Source organism: Notolabrus celidotus, chromosome 7 (assembly GCF_009762535.1).
Source record: "Notolabrus celidotus isolate fNotCel1 chromosome 7, fNotCel1.pri, whole genome shotgun sequence".
Taxonomy (NCBI): Eukaryota; Metazoa; Chordata; class Actinopteri; order Labriformes; family Labridae; genus Notolabrus; species Notolabrus celidotus.
This window is the reverse complement of record NC_048278.1, coordinates 11,167,778-11,173,274: the sequence shown is the minus strand read 5'-3', so window position 1 is coordinate 11,173,274 and position 5,497 is coordinate 11,167,778. Positions and strand designations below refer to the sequence as shown.

The 5,497-nt window shown below is 39.3% G+C and overlaps 1 long non-coding RNA gene across 1 annotated transcript; it reads left to right on the top strand.

The window, feature by feature from the left end:
* The first annotated feature begins 489 nt into the window (after nt 1–489).
* Nucleotides 490–2,312, top strand: LOC117816607. The gene is made up of 2 exons (XR_004631983.1): nt 490–969; nt 2,025–2,312. It is a non-coding gene; the product is annotated as an uncharacterized LOC117816607 (long non-coding RNA).
* Nucleotides 2,313–5,497: the final 3,185 nt, after the last annotated feature.

Here is a 5,497-nt window from a genome sequence, read left to right as displayed (position 1 = left end):
AATGTAAAAAGCAAACTGAAACAATAATGTTTGCTGTTGCATTCAACAAAAAAGGAAACTGTTTGAAAGGCATAGGATAAAGTTTATCCAACACCTTATGAGCATTCAGCATCACAGATATCTACCCTGTGACAATTGAGGAAAGTGCATTACTTGAGTTCCATATCTGCAATAAAAGTTCTAAAAGTTAGACCTAAACTTGATCATATAGGAAGTTAGACTTGTTACAAAGAAACATGAATTTACCCGAGCTAACTAGCCTGCATGATCCAGCATGGACTAACCATTAACAATCTAACAAGCAGCAGGCCCGCCTCCTGCAGCCTGACGCAGGAGCTGTTCTTCAGCACCCTCTCACACAGCTGATGCAGGAGCAGCACAAAGTTTAAATACGTCACTTCAACAAATGAAACTCTGCAGGGAATTAGTGTACTATGCTACCTGAGAACACGTAATGAGATGGTGGCGCATTACGCGTTTAGTCAGCAGTCAAGACGTACTGTGCTGCGCTTACTGACCTTTCAGTGAGTTTCCGAGGCGGTGGAAGCCTCGCTGTTGTCCTCTGTGCAGCGTCGATAAACCCGATACATTATTGCCCATGACAAGAGTCTGCAACAGTTCAGCGCTGTCACTCTGCTGTTTATCACTCCGATAACTGCTGCTTGTTCCACCGCTGACACGCTTTCCTCCGGGGAACACGTACAAACACTTTTCCTCCAGACACCAGTGAAAGTGAAGTTGTGTTTTAAAATGATGTCCTCAAGTCAGAAGCGCGCGAGCTAAGCGGAAGAGGCAACAGGCACACAGGTGCGCTGAGCATGCAACGACAGTATGAGGGAGCTGAATCCTGGGTGCAGCTTTTGGTTTTCCATTAGCGGAATTTGACGACTATATAATCCTCTTCAGTGAGATCTGAGGGTTAGCACACAAAAGCTGAGAGCTTTGTGTCACACACAAAACAAGCTGCAGGTATTGTTCATACCGTATGTTTTCCATTCTAATATCTTATTCCTACACAATATTCTGGCTGATAATGTGAACTTGATGCAACAAAACGGGTGAAAACGGTTTAAAATGTCTAAATAATAAGCAGCTGTTTAGGCCAAGGTGTCATCTCACACCAACTCTACCTCGATTTGCACATTTTAAGAATCAACTGACAAACAAACATGCCTAATGAGCGCTTTATCATGGTTCATGAATTGTGTGAAGCTGCCATCTAGTGTAAATCAACAATAAACAACAAAACAAAAGAAGCCAATGACAGTTTGAATTTGCTCTCCATCTGTGCTTTCTCTGCAAAACCAGCTTGCTAGTCCATCACAATTTAGGGAAGAAGAATTTTTTTTTTTTCAATTTTTTCTTCTTGATTTATATGAGAACCTGCCCCACATTCAAACAACCCTTGTGTCCTTTAACGTAACTGAAAGCGTCCCTTTGGACTTTTAAAATTAAAGTGGTGTGTCTTTACATTTACGTATATATTTAAACATACAATTCTGCTCAGGATAAGGTTGTTCAAATCTTGTTTTATTTTCCAGTTCCTCTACAAATGTAGGCATTTAGGCCTACATTTCATAAATTAATATTACCTACTTTAACTATATCTATTACTATATAGTACTTTATCTGTACTATATTGTAACTTCTCATATTATACAAATGTAATACAATCAAAACATTGCCAGCTTGTCCAGGTTAATTTATCCATATTATGTTCAACACTTTTGGTTGGTTTGGTTGCACAAAACCCATGCACAGTCGAAGCTTAAGTGACCTGTAAGCTCTGCAAAATGAAATGCAGCTCAAGCAAAAGTTCAGTCAGTGAGTCTACATTCTGCAAGCTGAGTTATTGTCACCATATTATAATCACTCCTCCATGCATGCTCACTTATATCCACTGTGGTCATTAGCAATTGGCATTACCTTTTCATATCTATCCAATTGCTCTGCAACACTCCCTCATTGTTAACATATCAAATTGATGCTGTCTTTTTGAAAAATAAGGCTTTCTCTTTCTCTAGTTCATCCACGCCACAGCTACGTGCAACCCTCAGCCTCCCCATTGCCCCCATACTACGGTTTCATCAGCGGCATCATCTTATCAGCAATTAGATGACATTTTCAGATATCTTCTCATCACCGCCCAGTTCCATCACCAGTGTCTGGACTCCACAAGGAAATAGATTTTGCTGCAGCTCAGGGCAGACACACTTTGATATCCTGTAGAGTTCAAGTGCCAAAGAGACTCCAGGAATACTTCAATATCACATCATTTCTGTTAAAATAAATATTTATCTTCAGTTCATTAACTTTTCTCTCCTGTCTGATCTTCCTTTTTACTTTTACTGGTGAGTTAGGAGTAAATACATAATGCTGGAAAAAGATACAATTATTGTCAGTTTTTCATTGAAAACATCAGTTTTTATAGCATTCTGTTTAGAGTTTATCACTATTCAGGGTTGCCCCCACTGCCAAAGGGAGGCCGTAGGCAGAATTTGTTATGATGTCCATAGTGACACAACAAACACACTAAATTTCTGGTCAAAATCATTACATAGTTAAGTGCCATTTTGACTTAAACTGTTACTTGAAAGAAAAAAAGTATGGGGTGCTGGTGTAGCTCAGTTGGTGGAGCAGGTGCCCCATGTACAGAAGTCGGGCTGAAGTCAATTCTTGGTCTGACAAGATTTGATGCATGACATCCCCCCACACCTCCTGTCTCTCTATCTGTCTCCATCTTATAAAGATTAACACAAATCTGCCCTGCCTTTTTCTCTTTCTACCTCTCCTTGTGTCTACCTTGTCAACTACCCTTATGAGCAGTATGTTTCATTAAATCACTTTACAACAACCTGAGATCTCTTTATATACAGGCTGATCTATGGTTCACCCAGGTGAGGAGGACGCTTGACGTTTATTGTTGCATGACGAATCAAACCAACATGGTCAGGTTACTTAGTCACATCTGGTACAGACTATTGGACATCTGAACAATGGTGTAAGTTGGTATTGAATGAGAGACTTCTGTCAGCAATAAAGTGAATTTACAGGTGGAACATAATAAGAGTGCTTGTAAGCACTGTGTGTAAGTCAGTGAACAGGAGCTGAGGGGGGTTGATCGAGCAGTCACTGACTGCACACATATTCATTGATTGCTGACCGTGTCATACATATGAAAGTGAATATATTCATATTAAAAATATGAAAAAAAAGGCTCTCCAAACATATAGTATTAAGGCAACCTGAATGTGATGGCATGTACAGGGTAAAGTCTGAGGCTAGAGTTGGGTTAAATGTTTATAAAAAATATAATCTGATGGTTTGCAAATCATTTGAATCCTATTTTTAATGAAAGAGTTCAAACTTCTTGGGATTTGGGGTTGTTGTATGAATCATATAGAAGACACCTGTATGATAAGTAGGCAGCTTCTTGCAACAAACATGAGGCCCCCCATAAATGATGAAGCACTATGCGCTGCACGTGTTCTGCATACTAGTGTTGGAAGGGGTGGCACTGTTGCTATTCGAAGTGTAACACTACCAAAAACTAATGCATCAATCCCAGATCTATTCGGCTGAAAAAAAGAACATAACTACAGAACGTTTCACAGATGTAGAATCAGTTCAACAGCATAGCTTCAATTGTGTAATCTGACAGTGTCAGAGAAAGAGAAAAGAGGGAGCACATTTTATGAAGAACATCTGTAGATGCAAAGGTCATTCCACAGCAATGAAAGGACAGGACATGCGAAACCGAGCCTTACATGGTAATTTCATGTGATGCCCATGCTTTAGCCCATGCTTCCTACATAATTAGACTTCAAACATTCTGACAGTGACAGCTCCCAGGAGACAGATACCTGGAAAAGACACGTGGCTCCTTGTGGAATAAATTCCAGCTCATTATTCTGCGCAGCACAGTCTTCTTCTTTCTGTATTCAAGGAGCTGAGAACAGATTGAAAATGATCAGTATGAGCTACAATAAGGTGGTGTTAGGGGAGTCCTTAGCGTCTTCAATTTGTCTTTAGAAATGTTTCCCTGGGAGATTTCTCATATGTAGGTGTATTTCTACATTTTCACTTTATATAATACATAAATGTTCATTTTGATTTTGATTATCCTGTAGAGATTGAATAATGTCGATAAAAAAGAAGCAACACCTGCACAGAGACTGAAAGACCCCTGATTTGTTGGACTTTGAATATTTTTAAAGGGTCGAACCAATCATCTTTAATAGTCCTAGTATTCTACTTATTCATCTAAACTGTGCAACCACATAACTGAATGCACCAACTATATATTCACGGCTCAGTTGAGGATTCTTGTTTTATGCCTGTGGGAAAAAACATTATTCTCCAGTTGCTGGTGTCCAGCAGAGATAGCTAGGTTACTTTTCAGAAATGCCCTTCTACGACAACTTTTCAAGTAATTTGCAACCAAGTAAATTATTCCATGAATCCTGTAGCTAGATGAAAATTGAGACATCTATATGTCAAAGGATTATTCTAAATAGAATATTTTAAACTCATAATGGTCAGTCTATTTCAGTTTCTCTTGTCCTTGAGCTTTAATTTTTGGGTGAGATAATCCAACTGAAAGTGCCATGCCTTGATATTCACAGAATCAAATCAAAGGTAAGAAGGTGTTGATTAAATTTAAAAAATCTTATTAAAACAATCTTGCACTACTTAGCTCTACAATGATGCTAGACATATGACTTATATCCTGGTCTTTTTCTATTCTTCCTGCTGATTCCTCACATTGTATAGCCCTGACACTTTTAGTCCTCTTGAAGTCCTCTGCTTTCTGTTCAGATGTTTATAAAACTTAGTTCAAGGCTCTTTACTTATTTAGTAGTGCATCCCACCACACTGCTCTTGGGCATTATTCTGTCCTTAGCTTGTAGATGAGAGCGCACAGGGGGCATCTTCATGCAATACAAAGTCAATGGAGAGTCATGAGTTGTTTTTGCTCATGGTACTGAATTTTATTCTGCTCTTTCACTACAAGTACATTCTCTGCGGCCTCAAACATGAAGCAGCAAACCTGGTAGTTAATAAACATGGAGGAGACTCAAGTGAGGTGCAAGCCACTGCATACACAAAGGCTTGCTGTCTGTGTGTCCTAACCGAACGCATGTCCCAACTAATGTTTGGAAGCAGCTTTCACTGTCAGGAAAGTGTTGCTAGAGTCTAAATGTAAGGGCTAGGAAATGCCTGCTAGCTCCTAAAGCTAACACAGCTGGGATTACAACTCAATGTCCTAAAGTAGGTTTCCACATTGACAGGACAGACGAGGAATCTCAACAGGAATGAAGTTATAAAGTTTTATATCGTGACCCTGTAAGATACCAAGTCTTTGCACAATTGTATAGTCTCTATCTAAAGGTCCTAAGATGTGGCTCTCTTTTCTGAATTCATGAGATAACTATCTTGGATTTCATGAAAAAAATGGCACTGTTTTTAATGGCATACTGGTACCTAAAAAACCCAG